This window comes from Mytilus edulis, chromosome 5, assembly GCF_963676685.1.
Source record: "Mytilus edulis chromosome 5, xbMytEdul2.2, whole genome shotgun sequence".
NCBI classification, from domain to species: Eukaryota; Metazoa; Mollusca; class Bivalvia; order Mytilida; family Mytilidae; genus Mytilus; species Mytilus edulis.
In genome coordinates, this window is record NC_092348.1 from 13,700,815 (window position 1) to 13,718,060 (window position 17,246).

At 35.3% G+C, this 17,246-nt stretch overlaps 21 non-coding genes across 21 annotated transcripts; all 21 read left to right on the plus strand.

Moving 5' to 3' along the window:
- The first annotated feature begins 602 nt into the window (after nucleotides 1-602).
- Nucleotides 603-720, plus strand: LOC139525643 (U5 spliceosomal RNA). The gene has a single exon (XR_011664974.1). It is a non-coding gene; the product is annotated as a U5 spliceosomal RNA (small nuclear RNA).
- A 681-nt stretch (nucleotides 721-1,401) lies between these two features.
- Nucleotides 1,402-1,519, plus strand: LOC139525646 (U5 spliceosomal RNA). The gene has a single exon (XR_011664976.1). It is a non-coding gene; the product is annotated as a U5 spliceosomal RNA (small nuclear RNA).
- A 681-nt stretch (nucleotides 1,520-2,200) lies between these two features.
- Nucleotides 2,201-2,318, plus strand: LOC139525647 (U5 spliceosomal RNA). The gene has a single exon (XR_011664977.1). It is a non-coding gene; the product is annotated as a U5 spliceosomal RNA (small nuclear RNA).
- A 685-nt stretch (nucleotides 2,319-3,003) lies between these two features.
- Nucleotides 3,004-3,121, plus strand: LOC139525648 (U5 spliceosomal RNA). Its single transcript, XR_011664978.1, has one exon. It is a non-coding gene; the product is annotated as a U5 spliceosomal RNA (small nuclear RNA).
- Nucleotides 3,122-3,802: 681 nt separating this feature from the next.
- On the plus strand, nucleotides 3,803-3,920 carry LOC139525649 (U5 spliceosomal RNA). The gene has a single exon (XR_011664979.1). It is a non-coding gene; the product is annotated as a U5 spliceosomal RNA (small nuclear RNA).
- Nucleotides 3,921-4,601: 681 nt separating this feature from the next.
- LOC139525650 (U5 spliceosomal RNA) lies at nucleotides 4,602-4,719 on the plus strand. The gene has a single exon (XR_011664980.1). It is a non-coding gene; the product is annotated as a U5 spliceosomal RNA (small nuclear RNA).
- Nucleotides 4,720-5,400: 681 nt separating this feature from the next.
- Nucleotides 5,401-5,518, plus strand: LOC139525651 (U5 spliceosomal RNA). The gene has a single exon (XR_011664981.1). It is a non-coding gene; the product is annotated as a U5 spliceosomal RNA (small nuclear RNA).
- A 681-nt stretch (nucleotides 5,519-6,199) lies between these two features.
- On the plus strand, nucleotides 6,200-6,317 carry LOC139525652 (U5 spliceosomal RNA). The gene has a single exon (XR_011664982.1). It is a non-coding gene; the product is annotated as a U5 spliceosomal RNA (small nuclear RNA).
- Nucleotides 6,318-6,998: 681 nt separating this feature from the next.
- Nucleotides 6,999-7,116, plus strand: LOC139525653 (U5 spliceosomal RNA). The gene has a single exon (XR_011664983.1). It is a non-coding gene; the product is annotated as a U5 spliceosomal RNA (small nuclear RNA).
- A 681-nt stretch (nucleotides 7,117-7,797) lies between these two features.
- On the plus strand, nucleotides 7,798-7,915 carry LOC139525654 (U5 spliceosomal RNA). The gene has a single exon (XR_011664984.1). It is a non-coding gene; the product is annotated as a U5 spliceosomal RNA (small nuclear RNA).
- A 681-nt stretch (nucleotides 7,916-8,596) lies between these two features.
- Nucleotides 8,597-8,714, plus strand: LOC139525655 (U5 spliceosomal RNA). The gene has a single exon (XR_011664985.1). It is a non-coding gene; the product is annotated as a U5 spliceosomal RNA (small nuclear RNA).
- A 681-nt stretch (nucleotides 8,715-9,395) lies between these two features.
- On the plus strand, nucleotides 9,396-9,513 carry LOC139525657 (U5 spliceosomal RNA). The gene has a single exon (XR_011664987.1). It is a non-coding gene; the product is annotated as a U5 spliceosomal RNA (small nuclear RNA).
- Nucleotides 9,514-10,193: 680 nt separating this feature from the next.
- On the plus strand, nucleotides 10,194-10,311 carry LOC139525658 (U5 spliceosomal RNA). The gene has a single exon (XR_011664988.1). It is a non-coding gene; the product is annotated as a U5 spliceosomal RNA (small nuclear RNA).
- Nucleotides 10,312-10,991: 680 nt separating this feature from the next.
- LOC139525659 (U5 spliceosomal RNA) lies at nucleotides 10,992-11,109 on the plus strand. Its single transcript, XR_011664989.1, has one exon. It is a non-coding gene; the product is annotated as a U5 spliceosomal RNA (small nuclear RNA).
- Nucleotides 11,110-11,789: 680 nt separating this feature from the next.
- On the plus strand, nucleotides 11,790-11,907 carry LOC139525660 (U5 spliceosomal RNA). Its single transcript, XR_011664990.1, has one exon. It is a non-coding gene; the product is annotated as a U5 spliceosomal RNA (small nuclear RNA).
- A 680-nt stretch (nucleotides 11,908-12,587) lies between these two features.
- On the plus strand, nucleotides 12,588-12,705 carry LOC139525661 (U5 spliceosomal RNA). The gene has a single exon (XR_011664991.1). It is a non-coding gene; the product is annotated as a U5 spliceosomal RNA (small nuclear RNA).
- A 680-nt stretch (nucleotides 12,706-13,385) lies between these two features.
- Nucleotides 13,386-13,503, plus strand: LOC139525662 (U5 spliceosomal RNA). Its single transcript, XR_011664992.1, has one exon. It is a non-coding gene; the product is annotated as a U5 spliceosomal RNA (small nuclear RNA).
- A 680-nt stretch (nucleotides 13,504-14,183) lies between these two features.
- LOC139525663 (U5 spliceosomal RNA) lies at nucleotides 14,184-14,301 on the plus strand. The gene has a single exon (XR_011664993.1). It is a non-coding gene; the product is annotated as a U5 spliceosomal RNA (small nuclear RNA).
- Nucleotides 14,302-14,980: 679 nt separating this feature from the next.
- On the plus strand, nucleotides 14,981-15,097 carry LOC139525668 (U5 spliceosomal RNA). Its single transcript, XR_011664998.1, has one exon. It is a non-coding gene; the product is annotated as a U5 spliceosomal RNA (small nuclear RNA).
- Nucleotides 15,098-15,777: 680 nt separating this feature from the next.
- Nucleotides 15,778-15,895, plus strand: LOC139525664 (U5 spliceosomal RNA). Its single transcript, XR_011664994.1, has one exon. It is a non-coding gene; the product is annotated as a U5 spliceosomal RNA (small nuclear RNA).
- Nucleotides 15,896-16,574: 679 nt separating this feature from the next.
- On the plus strand, nucleotides 16,575-16,692 carry LOC139525665 (U5 spliceosomal RNA). Its single transcript, XR_011664995.1, has one exon. It is a non-coding gene; the product is annotated as a U5 spliceosomal RNA (small nuclear RNA).
- The last annotated feature ends 554 nt before the right edge of the window (nucleotides 16,693-17,246 follow it).

The following is a 17,246-nucleotide window of genomic DNA, read 5'->3' on the forward strand; positions in this document are numbered from 1 at the left end:
TGTAGCATTACCTAGAAAAAAGATCACATGTAAAAAAAAAATCAAAAACACTGACTATTATAGACTTATTTCTAGTTCGTGCTTAGAGGGGAAGCAAAGAAATTAGAAAGAAGCAGTTGCAGAAGTTTGTCATGCCCAATATAAAGAGAGTGATTTACGGAGATTTCTTTGCGTGCGCCATGCGCCATGACGCTACTCTTCTCTGTATCGTTTCAGTTTGAGTTTATTCACGGCAAAGTAGCGATTAGTTTAAGAGCATGTTTTTCCATCCAATAAGTTGTTTTCTATAGCTATAGCGTGTTTTGACAAAGTGAAATACATGGTTTCATTACGCATACGTTGTATATTCGTTCTTATACTGTGTGTATGTGCATTGCCGTGGCTCCATTCGGTTGTAATATGATCACGTTGTTACACAACAAAAATATGAAAAATCTATCAAATTCATAAATTGCCAACATGGTTCTACGGCATAAATGTGCCATGTGTAGATACTTATTGGGTAGAATTTAAGGATGTTTGCAAAAAGTTCATTTTCGCAAACACCTTCTCTCAGAAAACATTTACATTATTCTGTATATTCAAAGTTTGTGCAAGTCGAGTTACTCTGGTTTCTCTTCAAACCACGAATATATCTTTCGCCTTTTACTAAAGATATCCGTGGAGAGGAACAATTAATGAGTCTATAGACAATTTCTCTACACCCACTTTACGTGGGTAATATAAACAACATGAAATATGCAGCTTGGTCCCCCCTTTTCCTCGCTATTAATTTTTTTTTTTATCTCTCTCCATCAAATGTAGCATTACCTAGAAAAAAGATCACATGTAAAAAAAAAATCAAAAACACTGACTATTATAGACTTATTTCTAGTTCGTGCTTAGAGGGGAAGCAAAGAAATTAGAAAGAAGCAGTTGCAGAAGTTTGTCATGCCCAATATAAAGAGAGTGATTTACGGAGATTTCTTTGCGTGCGCCATGCGCCATGACGCTACTCTTCTCTGTATCGTTTCAGTTTGAGTTTATTCACGGCAAAGTAGCGATTAGTTTAAGAGCATGTTTTTCCATCCAATAAGTTGTTTTCTATAGCTATAGCGTGTTTTGACAAAGTGAAATACATGGTTTCATTACGCATACGTTGTATATTCGTTCTTATACTGTGTGTATGTGCATTGCCGTGGCTCCATTCGGTTGTAATATGATCACGTTGTTACACAACAAAAATATGAAAAATCTATCAAATTCATAAATTGCCAACATGGTTCTACGGCATAAATGTGCCATGTGTAGATACTTATTGGGTAGAATTTAAGGATGTTTGCAAAAAGTTCATTTTCGCAAACACCTTCTCTCAGAAAACATTTACATTATTCTGTATATTCAAAGTTTGTGCAAGTCGAGTTACTCTGGTTTCTCTTCAAACCACGAATATATCTTTCGCCTTTTACTAAAGATATCCGTGGAGAGGAACAATTAATGAGTCTATAGACAATTTCTCTACACCCACTTTACGTGGGTAATATAAACAACATGAAATATGCAGCTTGGTCCCCCCTTTTCCTCGCTATTAATTTTTTTTTTTATCTCTCTCCATCAAATGTAGCATTACCTAGAAAAAAGATCACATGTAAAAAAAAAATCAAAAACACTGACTATTATAGACTTATTTCTAGTTCGTGCTTAGAGGGGAAGCAAAGAAATTAGAAAGAAGCAGTTGCAGAAGTTTGTCATGCCCAATATAAAGAGAGTGATTTACGGAGATTTCTTTGCGTGCGCCATGCGCCATGACGCTACTCTTCTCTGTATCGTTTCAGTTTGAGTTTATTCACGGCAAAGTAGCGATTAGTTTAAGAGCATGTTTTTCCATCCAATAAGTTGTTTTCTATAGCTATAGCGTGTTTTGACAAAGTGAAATACATGGTTTCATTACGCATACGTTGTATATTCGTTCTTATACTGTGTGTATGTGCATTGCCGTGGCTCCATTCGGTTGTAATATGATCACGTTGTTACACAACAAAAATATGAAAAATCTATCAAATTCATAAATTGCCAACATGGTTCTACGGCATAAATGTGCCATGTGTAGATACTTATTGGGTAGAATTTAAGGATGTTTGCAAAAAGTTCATTTTCGCAAACACCTTCTCTCAGAAAACATTTACATTATTCTGTATATTCAAAGTTTGTGCAAGTCGAGTTACTCTGGTTTCTCTTCAAACCACGAATATATCTTTCGCCTTTTACTAAAGATATCCGTGGAGAGGAACAATTAATGAGTCTATAGACAATTTCTCTACACCCACTTTACGTGGGTAATATAAACAACATGAAATATGCAGCTTGGTCCCCCCTTTTCCTCGCTATTAATTTTTTTTTTTATCTCTCTCCATCAAATGTAGCATTACCTAGAAAAAAGATCACATGTAAAAAAAAAATCAAAAACACTGACTATTATAGACTTATTTCTAGTTCGTGCTTAGAGGGGAAGCAAAGAAATTAGAAAGAAGCAGTTGCAGAAGTTTGTCATGCCCAATATAAAGAGAGTGATTTACGGAGATTTCTTTGCGTGCGCCATGCGCCATGACGCTACTCTTCTCTGTATCGTTTCAGTTTGAGTTTATTCACGGCAAAGTAGCGATTAGTTTAAGAGCATGTTTTTCCATCCAATAAGTTGTTTTCTATAGCTATAGCGTGTTTTGACAAAGTGAAATACATGGTTTCATTACGCATACGTTGTATATTCGTTCTTATACTGTGTGTATGTGCATTGCCGTGGCTCCATTCGGTTGTAATATGATCACGTTGTTACACAACAAAAATATGAAAAATCTATCAAATTCATAAATTGCCAACATGGTTCTACGGCATAAATTAATGTGCCATGTGTAGATACTTATTGGGTAGAATTTAAGGATGTTTGCAAAAAGTTCATTTTCGCAAACACCTTCTCTCAGAAAACATTTACATTATTCTGTATATTCAAAGTTTGTGCAAGTCGAGTTACTCTGGTTTCTCTTCAAACCACGAATATATCTTTCGCCTTTTACTAAAGATATCCGTGGAGAGGAACAATTAATGAGTCTATAGACAATTTCTCTACACCCACTTTACGTGGGTAATATAAACAACATGAAATATGCAGCTTGGTCCCCCCTTTTCCTCGCTATTAATTTTTTTTTTTATCTCTCTCCATCAAATGTAGCATTACCTAGAAAAAAGATCACATGTAAAAAAAAAATCAAAAACACTGACTATTATAGACTTATTTCTAGTTCGTGCTTAGAGGGGAAGCAAAGAAATTAGAAAGAAGCAGTTGCAGAAGTTTGTCATGCCCAATATAAAGAGAGTGATTTACGGAGATTTCTTTGCGTGCGCCATGCGCCATGACGCTACTCTTCTCTGTATCGTTTCAGTTTGAGTTTATTCACGGCAAAGTAGCGATTAGTTTAAGAGCATGTTTTTCCATCCAATAAGTTGTTTTCTATAGCTATAGCGTGTTTTGACAAAGTGAAATACATGGTTTCATTACGCATACGTTGTATATTCGTTCTTATACTGTGTGTATGTGCATTGCCGTGGCTCCATTCGGTTGTAATATGATCACGTTGTTACACAACAAAAATATGAAAAATCTATCAAATTCATAAATTGCCAACATGGTTCTACGGCATAAATGTGCCATGTGTAGATACTTATTGGGTAGAATTTAAGGATGTTTGCAAAAAGTTCATTTTCGCAAACACCTTCTCTCAGAAAACATTTACATTATTCTGTATATTCAAAGTTTGTGCAAGTCGAGTTACTCTGGTTTCTCTTCAAACCACGAATATATCTTTCGCCTTTTACTAAAGATATCCGTGGAGAGGAACAATTAATGAGTCTATAGACAATTTCTCTACACCCACTTTACGTGGGTAATATAAACAACATGAAATATGCAGCTTGGTCCCCCCTTTTCCTCGCTATTAATTTTTTTTTTTATCTCTCTCCATCAAATGTAGCATTACCTAGAAAAAAGATCACATGTAAAAAAAAAATCAAAAACACTGACTATTATAGACTTATTTCTAGTTCGTGCTTAGAGGGGAAGCAAAGAAATTAGAAAGAAGCAGTTGCAGAAGTTTGTCATGCCCAATATAAAGAGAGTGATTTACGGAGATTTCTTTGCGTGCGCCATGCGCCATGACGCTACTCTTCTCTGTATCGTTTCAGTTTGAGTTTATTCACGGCAAAGTAGCGATTAGTTTAAGAGCATGTTTTTCCATCCAATAAGTTGTTTTCTATAGCTATAGCGTGTTTTGACAAAGTGAAATACATGGTTTCATTACGCATACGTTGTATATTCGTTCTTATACTGTGTGTATGTGCATTGCCGTGGCTCCATTCGGTTGTAATATGATCACGTTGTTACACAACAAAAATATGAAAAATCTATCAAATTCATAAATTGCCAACATGGTTCTACGGCATAAATGTGCCATGTGTAGATACTTATTGGGTAGAATTTAAGGATGTTTGCAAAAAGTTCATTTTCGCAAACACCTTCTCTCAGAAAACATTTACATTATTCTGTATATTCAAAGTTTGTGCAAGTCGAGTTACTCTGGTTTCTCTTCAAACCACGAATATATCTTTCGCCTTTTACTAAAGATATCCGTGGAGAGGAACAATTAATGAGTCTATAGACAATTTCTCTACACCCACTTTACGTGGGTAATATAAACAACATGAAATATGCAGCTTGGTCCCCCCTTTTCCTCGCTATTAATTTTTTTTTTTATCTCTCTCCATCAAATGTAGCATTACCTAGAAAAAAGATCACATGTAAAAAAAAAATCAAAAACACTGACTATTATAGACTTATTTCTAGTTCGTGCTTAGAGGGGAAGCAAAGAAATTAGAAAGAAGCAGTTGCAGAAGTTTGTCATGCCCAATATAAAGAGAGTGATTTACGGAGATTTCTTTGCGTGCGCCATGCGCCATGACGCTACTCTTCTCTGTATCGTTTCAGTTTGAGTTTATTCACGGCAAAGTAGCGATTAGTTTAAGAGCATGTTTTTCCATCCAATAAGTTGTTTTCTATAGCTATAGCGTGTTTTGACAAAGTGAAATACATGGTTTCATTACGCATACGTTGTATATTCGTTCTTATACTGTGTGTATGTGCATTGCCGTGGCTCCATTCGGTTGTAATATGATCACGTTGTTACACAACAAAAATATGAAAAATCTATCAAATTCATAAATTGCCAACATGGTTCTACGGCATAAATGTGCCATGTGTAGATACTTATTGGGTAGAATTTAAGGATGTTTGCAAAAAGTTCATTTTCGCAAACACCTTCTCTCAGAAAACATTTACATTATTCTGTATATTCAAAGTTTGTGCAAGTCGAGTTACTCTGGTTTCTCTTCAAACCACGAATATATCTTTCGCCTTTTACTAAAGATATCCGTGGAGAGGAACAATTAATGAGTCTATAGACAATTTCTCTACACCCACTTTACGTGGGTAATATAAACAACATGAAATATGCAGCTTGGTCCCCCCTTTTCCTCGCTATTAATTTTTTTTTTTATCTCTCTCCATCAAATGTAGCATTACCTAGAAAAAAGATCACATGTAAAAAAAAAATCAAAAACACTGACTATTATAGACTTATTTCTAGTTCGTGCTTAGAGGGGAAGCAAAGAAATTAGAAAGAAGCAGTTGCAGAAGTTTGTCATGCCCAATATAAAGAGAGTGATTTACGGAGATTTCTTTGCGTGCGCCATGCGCCATGACGCTACTCTTCTCTGTATCGTTTCAGTTTGAGTTTATTCACGGCAAAGTAGCGATTAGTTTAAGAGCATGTTTTTCCATCCAATAAGTTGTTTTCTATAGCTATAGCGTGTTTTGACAAAGTGAAATACATGGTTTCATTACGCATACGTTGTATATTCGTTCTTATACTGTGTGTATGTGCATTGCCGTGGCTCCATTCGGTTGTAATATGATCACGTTGTTACACAACAAAAATATGAAAAATCTATCAAATTCATAAATTGCCAACATGGTTCTACGGCATAAATGTGCCATGTGTAGATACTTATTGGGTAGAATTTAAGGATGTTTGCAAAAAGTTCATTTTCGCAAACACCTTCTCTCAGAAAACATTTACATTATTCTGTATATTCAAAGTTTGTGCAAGTCGAGTTACTCTGGTTTCTCTTCAAACCACGAATATATCTTTCGCCTTTTACTAAAGATATCCGTGGAGAGGAACAATTAATGAGTCTATAGACAATTTCTCTACACCCACTTTACGTGGGTAATATAAACAACATGAAATATGCAGCTTGGTCCCCCCTTTTCCTCGCTATTAATTTTTTTTTTTATCTCTCTCCATCAAATGTAGCATTACCTAGAAAAAAGATCACATGTAAAAAAAAAATCAAAAACACTGACTATTATAGACTTATTTCTAGTTCGTGCTTAGAGGGGAAGCAAAGAAATTAGAAAGAAGCAGTTGCAGAAGTTTGTCATGCCCAATATAAAGAGAGTGATTTACGGAGATTTCTTTGCGTGCGCCATGCGCCATGACGCTACTCTTCTCTGTATCGTTTCAGTTTGAGTTTATTCACGGCAAAGTAGCGATTAGTTTAAGAGCATGTTTTTCCATCCAATAAGTTGTTTTCTATAGCTATAGCGTGTTTTGACAAAGTGAAATACATGGTTTCATTACGCATACGTTGTATATTCGTTCTTATACTGTGTGTATGTGCATTGCCGTGGCTCCATTCGGTTGTAATATGATCACGTTGTTACACAACAAAAATATGAAAAATCTATCAAATTCATAAATTGCCAACATGGTTCTACGGCATAAATGTGCCATGTGTAGATACTTATTGGGTAGAATTTAAGGATGTTTGCAAAAAGTTCATTTTCGCAAACACCTTCTCTCAGAAAACATTTACATTATTCTGTATATTCAAAGTTTGTGCAAGTCGAGTTACTCTGGTTTCTCTTCAAACCACGAATATATCTTTCGCCTTTTACTAAAGATATCCGTGGAGAGGAACAATTAATGAGTCTATAGACAATTTCTCTACACCCACTTTACGTGGGTAATATAAACAACATGAAATATGCAGCTTGGTCCCCCCTTTTCCTCGCTATTAATTTTTTTTTTTATCTCTCTCCATCAAATGTAGCATTACCTAGAAAAAAGATCACATGTAAAAAAAAAATCAAAAACACTGACTATTATAGACTTATTTCTAGTTCGTGCTTAGAGGGGAAGCAAAGAAATTAGAAAGAAGCAGTTGCAGAAGTTTGTCATGCCCAATATAAAGAGAGTGATTTACGGAGATTTCTTTGCGTGCGCCATGCGCCATGACGCTACTCTTCTCTGTATCGTTTCAGTTTGAGTTTATTCACGGCAAAGTAGCGATTAGTTTAAGAGCATGTTTTTCCATCCAATAAGTTGTTTTCTATAGCTATAGCGTGTTTTGACAAAGTGAAATACATGGTTTCATTACGCATACGTTGTATATTCGTTCTTATACTGTGTGTATGTGCATTGCCGTGGCTCCATTCGGTTGTAATATGATCACGTTGTTACACAACAAAAATATGAAAAATCTATCAAATTCATAAATTGCCAACATGGTTCTACGGCATAAATGTGCCATGTGTAGATACTTATTGGGTAGAATTTAAGGATGTTTGCAAAAAGTTCATTTTCGCAAACACCTTCTCTCAGAAAACATTTACATTATTCTGTATATTCAAAGTTTGTGCAAGTCGAGTTACTCTGGTTTCTCTTCAAACCACGAATATATCTTTCGCCTTTTACTAAAGATATCCGTGGAGAGGAACAATTAATGAGTCTATAGACAATTTCTCTACACCCACTTTACGTGGGTAATATAAACAACATGAAATATGCAGCTTGGTCCCCCCTTTTCCTCGCTATTAATTTTTTTTTTTATCTCTCTCCATCAAATGTAGCATTACCTAGAAAAAAGATCACATGTAAAAAAAAAATCAAAAACACTGACTATTATAGACTTATTTCTAGTTCGTGCTTAGAGGGGAAGCAAAGAAATTAGAAAGAAGCAGTTGCAGAAGTTTGTCATGCCCAATATAAAGAGAGTGATTTACGGAGATTTCTTTGCGTGCGCCATGCGCCATGACGCTACTCTTCTCTGTATCGTTTCAGTTTGAGTTTATTCACGGCAAAGTAGCGATTAGTTTAAGAGCATGTTTTTCCATCCAATAAGTTGTTTTCTATAGCTATAGCGTGTTTTGACAAAGTGAAATACATGGTTTCATTACGCATACGTTGTATATTCGTTCTTATACTGTGTGTATGTGCATTGCCGTGGCTCCATTCGGTTGTAATATGATCACGTTGTTACACAACAAAAATATGAAAAATCTATCAAATTCATAAATTGCCAACATGGTTCTACGGCATAAATGTGCCATGTGTAGATACTTATTGGGTAGAATTTAAGGATGTTTGCAAAAAGTTCATTTTCGCAAACACCTTCTCTCAGAAAACATTTACATTATTCTGTATATTCAAAGTTTGTGCAAGTCGAGTTACTCTGGTTTCTCTTCAAACCACGAATATATCTTTCGCCTTTTACTAAAGATATCCGTGGAGAGGAACAATTAATGAGTCTATAGACAATTTCTCTACACCCACTTTACGTGGGTAATATAAACAACATGAAATATGCAGCTTGGTCCCCCCTTTTCCTCGCTATTAATTTTTTTTTTTATCTCTCTCCATCAAATGTAGCATTACCTAGAAAAAAGATCACATGTAAAAAAAAAATCAAAAACACTGACTATTATAGACTTATTTCTAGTTCGTGCTTAGAGGGGAAGCAAAGAAATTAGAAAGAAGCAGTTGCAGAAGTTTGTCATGCCCAATATAAAGAGAGTGATTTACGGAGATTTCTTTGCGTGCGCCATGCGCCATGACGCTACTCTTCTCTGTATCGTTTCAGTTTGAGTTTATTCACGGCAAAGTAGCGATTAGTTTAAGAGCATGTTTTTCCATCCAATAAGTTGTTTTCTATAGCTATAGCGTGTTTTGACAAAGTGAAATACATGGTTTCATTACGCATACGTTGTATATTCGTTCTTATACTGTGTGTATGTGCATTGCCGTGGCTCCATTCGGTTGTAATATGATCACGTTGTTACACAACAAAAATATGAAAAATCTATCAAATTCATAAATTGCCAACATGGTTCTACGGCATAAATGTGCCATGTGTAGATACTTATTGGGTAGAATTTAAGGATGTTTGCAAAAAGTTCATTTTCGCAAACACCTTCTCTCAGAAAACATTTACATTATTCTGTATATTCAAAGTTTGTGCAAGTCGAGTTACTCTGGTTTCTCTTCAAACCACGAATATATCTTTCGCCTTTTACTAAAGATATCCGTGGAGAGGAACAATTAATGAGTCTATAGACAATTTCTCTACACCCACTTTACGTGGGTAATATAAACAACATGAAATATGCAGCTTGGTCCCCCCTTTTCCTCGCTATTAATTTTTTTTTTTATCTCTCTCCATCAAATGTAGCATTACCTAGAAAAAAGATCACATGTAAAAAAAAATCAAAAACACTGACTATTATAGACTTATTTCTAGTTCGTGCTTAGAGGGGAAGCAAAGAAATTAGAAAGAAGCAGTTGCAGAAGTTTGTCATGCCCAATATAAAGAGAGTGATTTACGGAGATTTCTTTGCGTGCGCCATGCGCCATGACGCTACTCTTCTCTGTATCGTTTCAGTTTGAGTTTATTCACGGCAAAGTAGCGATTAGTTTAAGAGCATGTTTTTCCATCCAATAAGTTGTTTTCTATAGCTATAGCGTGTTTTGACAAAGTGAAATACATGGTTTCATTACGCATACGTTGTATATTCGTTCTTATACTGTGTGTATGTGCATTGCCGTGGCTCCATTCGGTTGTAATATGATCACGTTGTTACACAACAAAAATATGAAAAATCTATCAAATTCATAAATTGCCAACATGGTTCTACGGCATAAATGTGCCATGTGTAGATACTTATTGGGTAGAATTTAAGGATGTTTGCAAAAAGTTCATTTTCGCAAACACCTTCTCTCAGAAAACATTTACATTATTCTGTATATTCAAAGTTTGTGCAAGTCGAGTTACTCTGGTTTCTCTTCAAACCACGAATATATCTTTCGCCTTTTACTAAAGATATCCGTGGAGAGGAACAATTAATGAGTCTATAGACAATTTCTCTACACCCACTTTACGTGGGTAATATAAACAACATGAAATATGCAGCTTGGTCCCCCCTTTTCCTCGCTATTAATTTTTTTTTTTATCTCTCTCCATCAAATGTAGCATTACCTAGAAAAAAGATCACATGTAAAAAAAAATCAAAAACACTGACTATTATAGACTTATTTCTAGTTCGTGCTTAGAGGGGAAGCAAAGAAATTAGAAAGAAGCAGTTGCAGAAGTTTGTCATGCCCAATATAAAGAGAGTGATTTACGGAGATTTCTTTGCGTGCGCCATGCGCCATGACGCTACTCTTCTCTGTATCGTTTCAGTTTGAGTTTATTCACGGCAAAGTAGCGATTAGTTTAAGAGCATGTTTTTCCATCCAATAAGTTGTTTTCTATAGCTATAGCGTGTTTTGACAAAGTGAAATACATGGTTTCATTACGCATACGTTGTATATTCGTTCTTATACTGTGTGTATGTGCATTGCCGTGGCTCCATTCGGTTGTAATATGATCACGTTGTTACACAACAAAAATATGAAAAATCTATCAAATTCATAAATTGCCAACATGGTTCTACGGCATAAATGTGCCATGTGTAGATACTTATTGGGTAGAATTTAAGGATGTTTGCAAAAAGTTCATTTTCGCAAACACCTTCTCTCAGAAAACATTTACATTATTCTGTATATTCAAAGTTTGTGCAAGTCGAGTTACTCTGGTTTCTCTTCAAACCACGAATATATCTTTCGCCTTTTACTAAAGATATCCGTGGAGAGGAACAATTAATGAGTCTATAGACAATTTCTCTACACCCACTTTACGTGGGTAATATAAACAACATGAAATATGCAGCTTGGTCCCCCCTTTTCCTCGCTATTAATTTTTTTTTTTATCTCTCTCCATCAAATGTAGCATTACCTAGAAAAAAGATCACATGTAAAAAAAAATCAAAAACACTGACTATTATAGACTTATTTCTAGTTCGTGCTTAGAGGGGAAGCAAAGAAATTAGAAAGAAGCAGTTGCAGAAGTTTGTCATGCCCAATATAAAGAGAGTGATTTACGGAGATTTCTTTGCGTGCGCCATGCGCCATGACGCTACTCTTCTCTGTATCGTTTCAGTTTGAGTTTATTCACGGCAAAGTAGCGATTAGTTTAAGAGCATGTTTTTCCATCCAATAAGTTGTTTTCTATAGCTATAGCGTGTTTTGACAAAGTGAAATACATGGTTTCATTACGCATACGTTGTATATTCGTTCTTATACTGTGTGTATGTGCATTGCCGTGGCTCCATTCGGTTGTAATATGATCACGTTGTTACACAACAAAAATATGAAAAATCTATCAAATTCATAAATTGCCAACATGGTTCTACGGCATAAATGTGCCATGTGTAGATACTTATTGGGTAGAATTTAAGGATGTTTGCAAAAAGTTCATTTTCGCAAACACCTTCTCTCAGAAAACATTTACATTATTCTGTATATTCAAAGTTTGTGCAAGTCGAGTTACTCTGGTTTCTCTTCAAACCACGAATATATCTTTCGCCTTTTACTAAAGATATCCGTGGAGAGGAACAATTAATGAGTCTATAGACAATTTCTCTACACCCACTTTACGTGGGTAATATAAACAACATGAAATATGCAGCTTGGTCCCCCCTTTTCCTCGCTATTAATTTTTTTTTTTATCTCTCTCCATCAAATGTAGCATTACCTAGAAAAAAGATCACATGTAAAAAAAAATCAAAAACACTGACTATTATAGACTTATTTCTAGTTCGTGCTTAGAGGGGAAGCAAAGAAATTAGAAAGAAGCAGTTGCAGAAGTTTGTCATGCCCAATATAAAGAGAGTGATTTACGGAGATTTCTTTGCGTGCGCCATGCGCCATGACGCTACTCTTCTCTGTATCGTTTCAGTTTGAGTTTATTCACGGCAAAGTAGCGATTAGTTTAAGAGCATGTTTTTCCATCCAATAAGTTGTTTTCTATAGCTATAGCGTGTTTTGACAAAGTGAAATACATGGTTTCATTACGCATACGTTGTATATTCGTTCTTATACTGTGTGTATGTGCATTGCCGTGGCTCCATTCGGTTGTAATATGATCACGTTGTTACACAACAAAAATATGAAAAATCTATCAAATTCATAAATTGCCAACATGGTTCTACGGCATAAATGTGCCATGTGTAGATACTTATTGGGTAGAATTTAAGGATGTTTGCAAAAAGTTCATTTTCGCAAACACCTTCTCTCAGAAAACATTTACATTATTCTGTATATTCAAAGTTTGTGCAAGTCGAGTTACTCTGGTTTCTCTTCAAACCACGAATATATCTTTCGCCTTTTACTAAAGATATCCGTGGAGAGGAACAATTAATGAGTCTATAGACAATTTCTCTACACCCACTTTACGTGGGTAATATAAACAACATGAAATATGCAGCTTGGTCCCCCCTTTTCCTCGCTATTAATTTTTTTTTTTATCTCTCTCCATCAAATGTAGCATTACCTAGAAAAAAGATCACATGTAAAAAAAAATCAAAAACACTGACTATTATAGACTTATTTCTAGTTCGTGCTTAGAGGGGAAGCAAAGAAATTAGAAAGAAGCAGTTGCAGAAGTTTGTCATGCCCAATATAAAGAGAGTGATTTACGGAGATTTCTTTGCGTGCGCCATGCGCCATGACGCTACTCTTCTCTGTATCGTTTCAGTTTGAGTTTATTCACGGCAAAGTAGCGATTAGTTTAAGAGCATGTTTTTCCATCCAATAAGTTGTTTTCTATAGCTATAGCGTGTTTTGACAAAGTGAAATACATGGTTTCATTACGCATACGTTGTATATTCGTTCTTATACTGTGTGTATGTGCATTGCCGTGGCTCCATTCGGTTGTAATATGATCACGTTGTTACACAACAAAAATATGAAAAATCTATCAAATTCATAAATTGCCAACATGGTTCTACGGCATAAATGTGCCATGTGTAGATACTTATTGGGTAGAATTTAAGGATGTTTGCAAAAAGTTCATTTTCGCAAACACCTTCTCTCAGAAAACATTTACATTATTCTGTATATTCAAAGTTTGTGCAAGTCGAGTTACTCTGGTTTCTCTTCAAACCACGAATATATCTTTCGCCTTTTACTAAAGATATCCGTGGAGAGGAACAATTAATGAGTCTATAGACAATTTCTCTACACCCACTTTACGTGGGTAATATAAACAACATGAAATATGCAGCTTGGTCCCCCCTTTTCCTCGCTATTAATTTTTTTTTTTATCTCTCTCCATCAAATGTAGCATTACCTAGAAAAAAGATCACATGTAAAAAAAAATCAAAAACACTGACTATTATAGACTTATTTCTAGTTCGTGCTTAGAGGGGAAGCAAAGAAATTAGAAAGAAGCAGTTGCAGAAGTTTGTCATGCCCAATATAAAGAGAGTGATTTACGGAGATTTCTTTGCGTGCGCCATGCGCCATGACGCTACTCTTCTCTGTATCGTTTCAGTTTGAGTTTATTCACGGCAAAGTAGCGATTAGTTTAAGAGCATGTTTTTCCATCCAATAAGTTGTTTTCTATAGCTATAGCGTGTTTTGACAAAGTGAAATACATGGTTTCATTACGCATACGTTGTATATTCGTTCTTATACTGTGTGTATGTGCATTGCCGTGGCTCCATTCGGTTGTAATATGATCACGTTGTTACACAACAAAAATATGAAAAATCTATCAAATTCATAAATTGCCAACATGGTTCTACGGCATAAATGTGCCATGTGTAGATACTTATTGGGTAGAATTTAAGGATGTTTGCAAAAAGTTCATTTTCGCAAACACCTTCTCTCAGAAAACATTTACATTATTCTGTATATTCAAAGTTTGTGCAAGTCGAGTTACTCTGGTTTCTCTTCAAACCACGAATATATCTTTCGCCTTTTACTAAAGATATCCGTGGAGAGGAACAATTAATGAGTCTATAGACAATTTCTCTACACCCACTTTACGTGGGTAATATAAACAACATGAAATATGCAGCTTGGTCCCCCCTTTTCCTCGCTATTAATTTTTTTTTTTATCTCTCTCCATCAAATGTAGCATTACCTAGAAAAAAGATCACATGTAAAAAAAAATCAAAAACACTGACTATTATAGACTTATTTCTAGTTCGTGCTTAGAGGGGAAGCAAAGAAATTAGAAAGAAGCAGTTGCAGAAGTTTGTCATGCCCAATATAAAGAGAGTGATTTACGGAGATTTCTTTGCGTGCGCCATGCGCCATGACGCTACTCTTCTCTGTATCGTTTCAGTTTGAGTTTATTCACGGCAAAGTAGCGATTAGTTTAAGAGCATGTTTTCCATCCAATAAGTTGTTTTCTATAGCTATAGCGTGTTTTGACAAAGTGAAATACATGGTTTCATTACGCATACGTTGTATATTCGTTCTTATACTGTGTGTATGTGCATTGCCGTGGCTCCATTCGGTTGTAATATGATCACGTTGTTACACAACAAAAATATGAAAAATCTATCAAATTCATAAATTGCCAACATGGTTCTACGGCATAAATGTGCCATGTGTAGATACTTATTGGGTAGAATTTAAGGATGTTTGCAAAAAGTTCATTTTCGCAAACACCTTCTCTCAGAAAACATTTACATTATTCTGTATATTCAAAGTTTGTGCAAGTCGAGTTACTCTGGTTTCTCTTCAAACCACGAATATATCTTTCGCCTTTTACTAAAGATATCGTGGAGAGGAACAATTAATGAGTCTATAGACAATTTCTCTACACCCACTTTACGTGGGTAATATAAACAACATGAAATATGCAGCTTGGTCCCCCCTTTTCCTCGCTATTAATTTTTTTTTTTATCTCTCTCCATCAAATGTAGCATTACCTAGAAAAAAGATCACATGTAAAAAAAAATCAAAAACACTGACTATTATAGACTTATTTCTAGTTCGTGCTTAGAGGGGAAGCAAAGAAATTAGAAAGAAGCAGTTGCAGAAGTTTGTCATGCCCAATATAAAGAGAGTGATTTACGGAGATTTCTTTGCGTGCGCCATGCGCCATGACGCTACTCTTCTCTGTATCGTTTCAGTTTGAGTTTATTCACGGCAAAGTAGCGATTAGTTTAAGAGCATGTTTTTCCATCCAATAAGTTGTTTTCTATAGCTATAGCGTGTTTTGACAAAGTGAAATACATGGTTTCATTACGCATACGTTGTATATTCGTTCTTATACTGTGTGTATGTGCATTGCCGTGGCTCCATTCGGTTGTAATATGATCACGTTGTTACACAACAAAAATATGAAAAATCTATCAAATTCATAAATTGCCAACATGGTTCTACGGCATAAATGTGCCATGTGTAGATACTTATTGGGTAGAATTTAAGGATGTTTGCAAAAAGTTCATTTTCGCAAACACCTTCTCTCAGAAAACATTTACATTATTCTGTATATTCAAAGTTTGTGCAAGTCGAGTTACTCTGGTTTCTCTTCAAACCACGAATATATCTTTCGCCTTTTACTAAAGATATCCGTGGAGAGGAACAATTAATGAGTCTATAGACAATTTCTCTACACCCACTTTACGTGGGTAATATAAACAACATGAAATATGCAGCTTGGTCCCCCCTTTTCCTCGCTATTAATTTTTTTTTTTATCTCTCTCCATCAAATGTAGCATTACCTAGAAAAAAGATCACATGTAAAAAAAAATCAAAAACACTGACTATTATAGACTTATTTCTAGTTCGTGCTTAGAGGGGAAGCAAAGAAATTAGAAAGAAGCAGTTGCAGAAGTTTGTCATGCCCAATATAAAGAGAGTGATTTACGGAGATTTCTTTGCGTGCGCCATGCGCCATGACGCTACTCTTCTCTGTATCGTTTCAGTTTGAGTTTATTCACGGCAAAGTAGCGATTAGTTTAAGAGCATGTTTTTCCATCCAATAAGTTGTTTTCTATAGCTATAGCGTGTTTTGACAAAGTGAAATACATGGTTTCATTACGCATACGTTGTATATTCGTTCTTATACTGTGTGTATGTGCATTGCCGTGGCTCCATTCGGTTGTAATATGATCACGTTGTTACACAACAAAAATATGAAAAATCTATCAAATTCATAAATTGCCAACATGGTTCTACGGCATAAATGTGCCATGTGTAGATACTTATTGGGTAGAATTTAAGGATGTTTGCAAAAGTTCATTTTCGCAAACACCTTCTCTCAGAAAACATTTACATTATTCTGTATATTCAAAGTTTGTGCAAGTCGAGTTACTCTGGTTTCTCTTCAAACCACGAATATATCTTTCGCCTTTTACTAAAGATATCCGTGGAGAGGAACAATTAATGAGTCTATAGACAATTTCTCTACACCCACTTTACGTGGGTAATATAAACAACATGAAATATGCAGCTTGGTCCCCCCTTTTCCTCGCTATTAATTTTTTTTTTTATCTCTCTCCATCAAATGTAGCATTACCTAGAAAAAAGATCACATGTAAAAAAAAATCAAAAACACTGACTATTATAGACTTATTTCTAGTTCGTGCTTAGAGGGGAAGCAAAGAAATTAGAAAGAAGCAGTTGCAGAAGTTTGTCATGCCCAATATAAAGAGAGTGATTTACGGAGATTTCTTTGCGTGCGCCATGCGCCATGACGCTACTCTTCTCTGTATCGTTTCAGTTTGAGTTTATTCACGGCAAAGTAGCGATTAGTTTAAGAGCATGTTTTTCCATCCAATAAGTTGTTTTCTATAGCTATAGCGTGTTTTGACAAAGTGAAATACATGGTTTCATTACGCATACGTTGTATATTCGTTCTTATACTGTGTGTATGTGCATTGCCGTGGCTCCATTCGGTTGTAATATGATCACGTTGTTACACAACAAAAATATGAAAAATCTATCAAATTCATAAATTGCCAACATGGTTCTACGGCATAA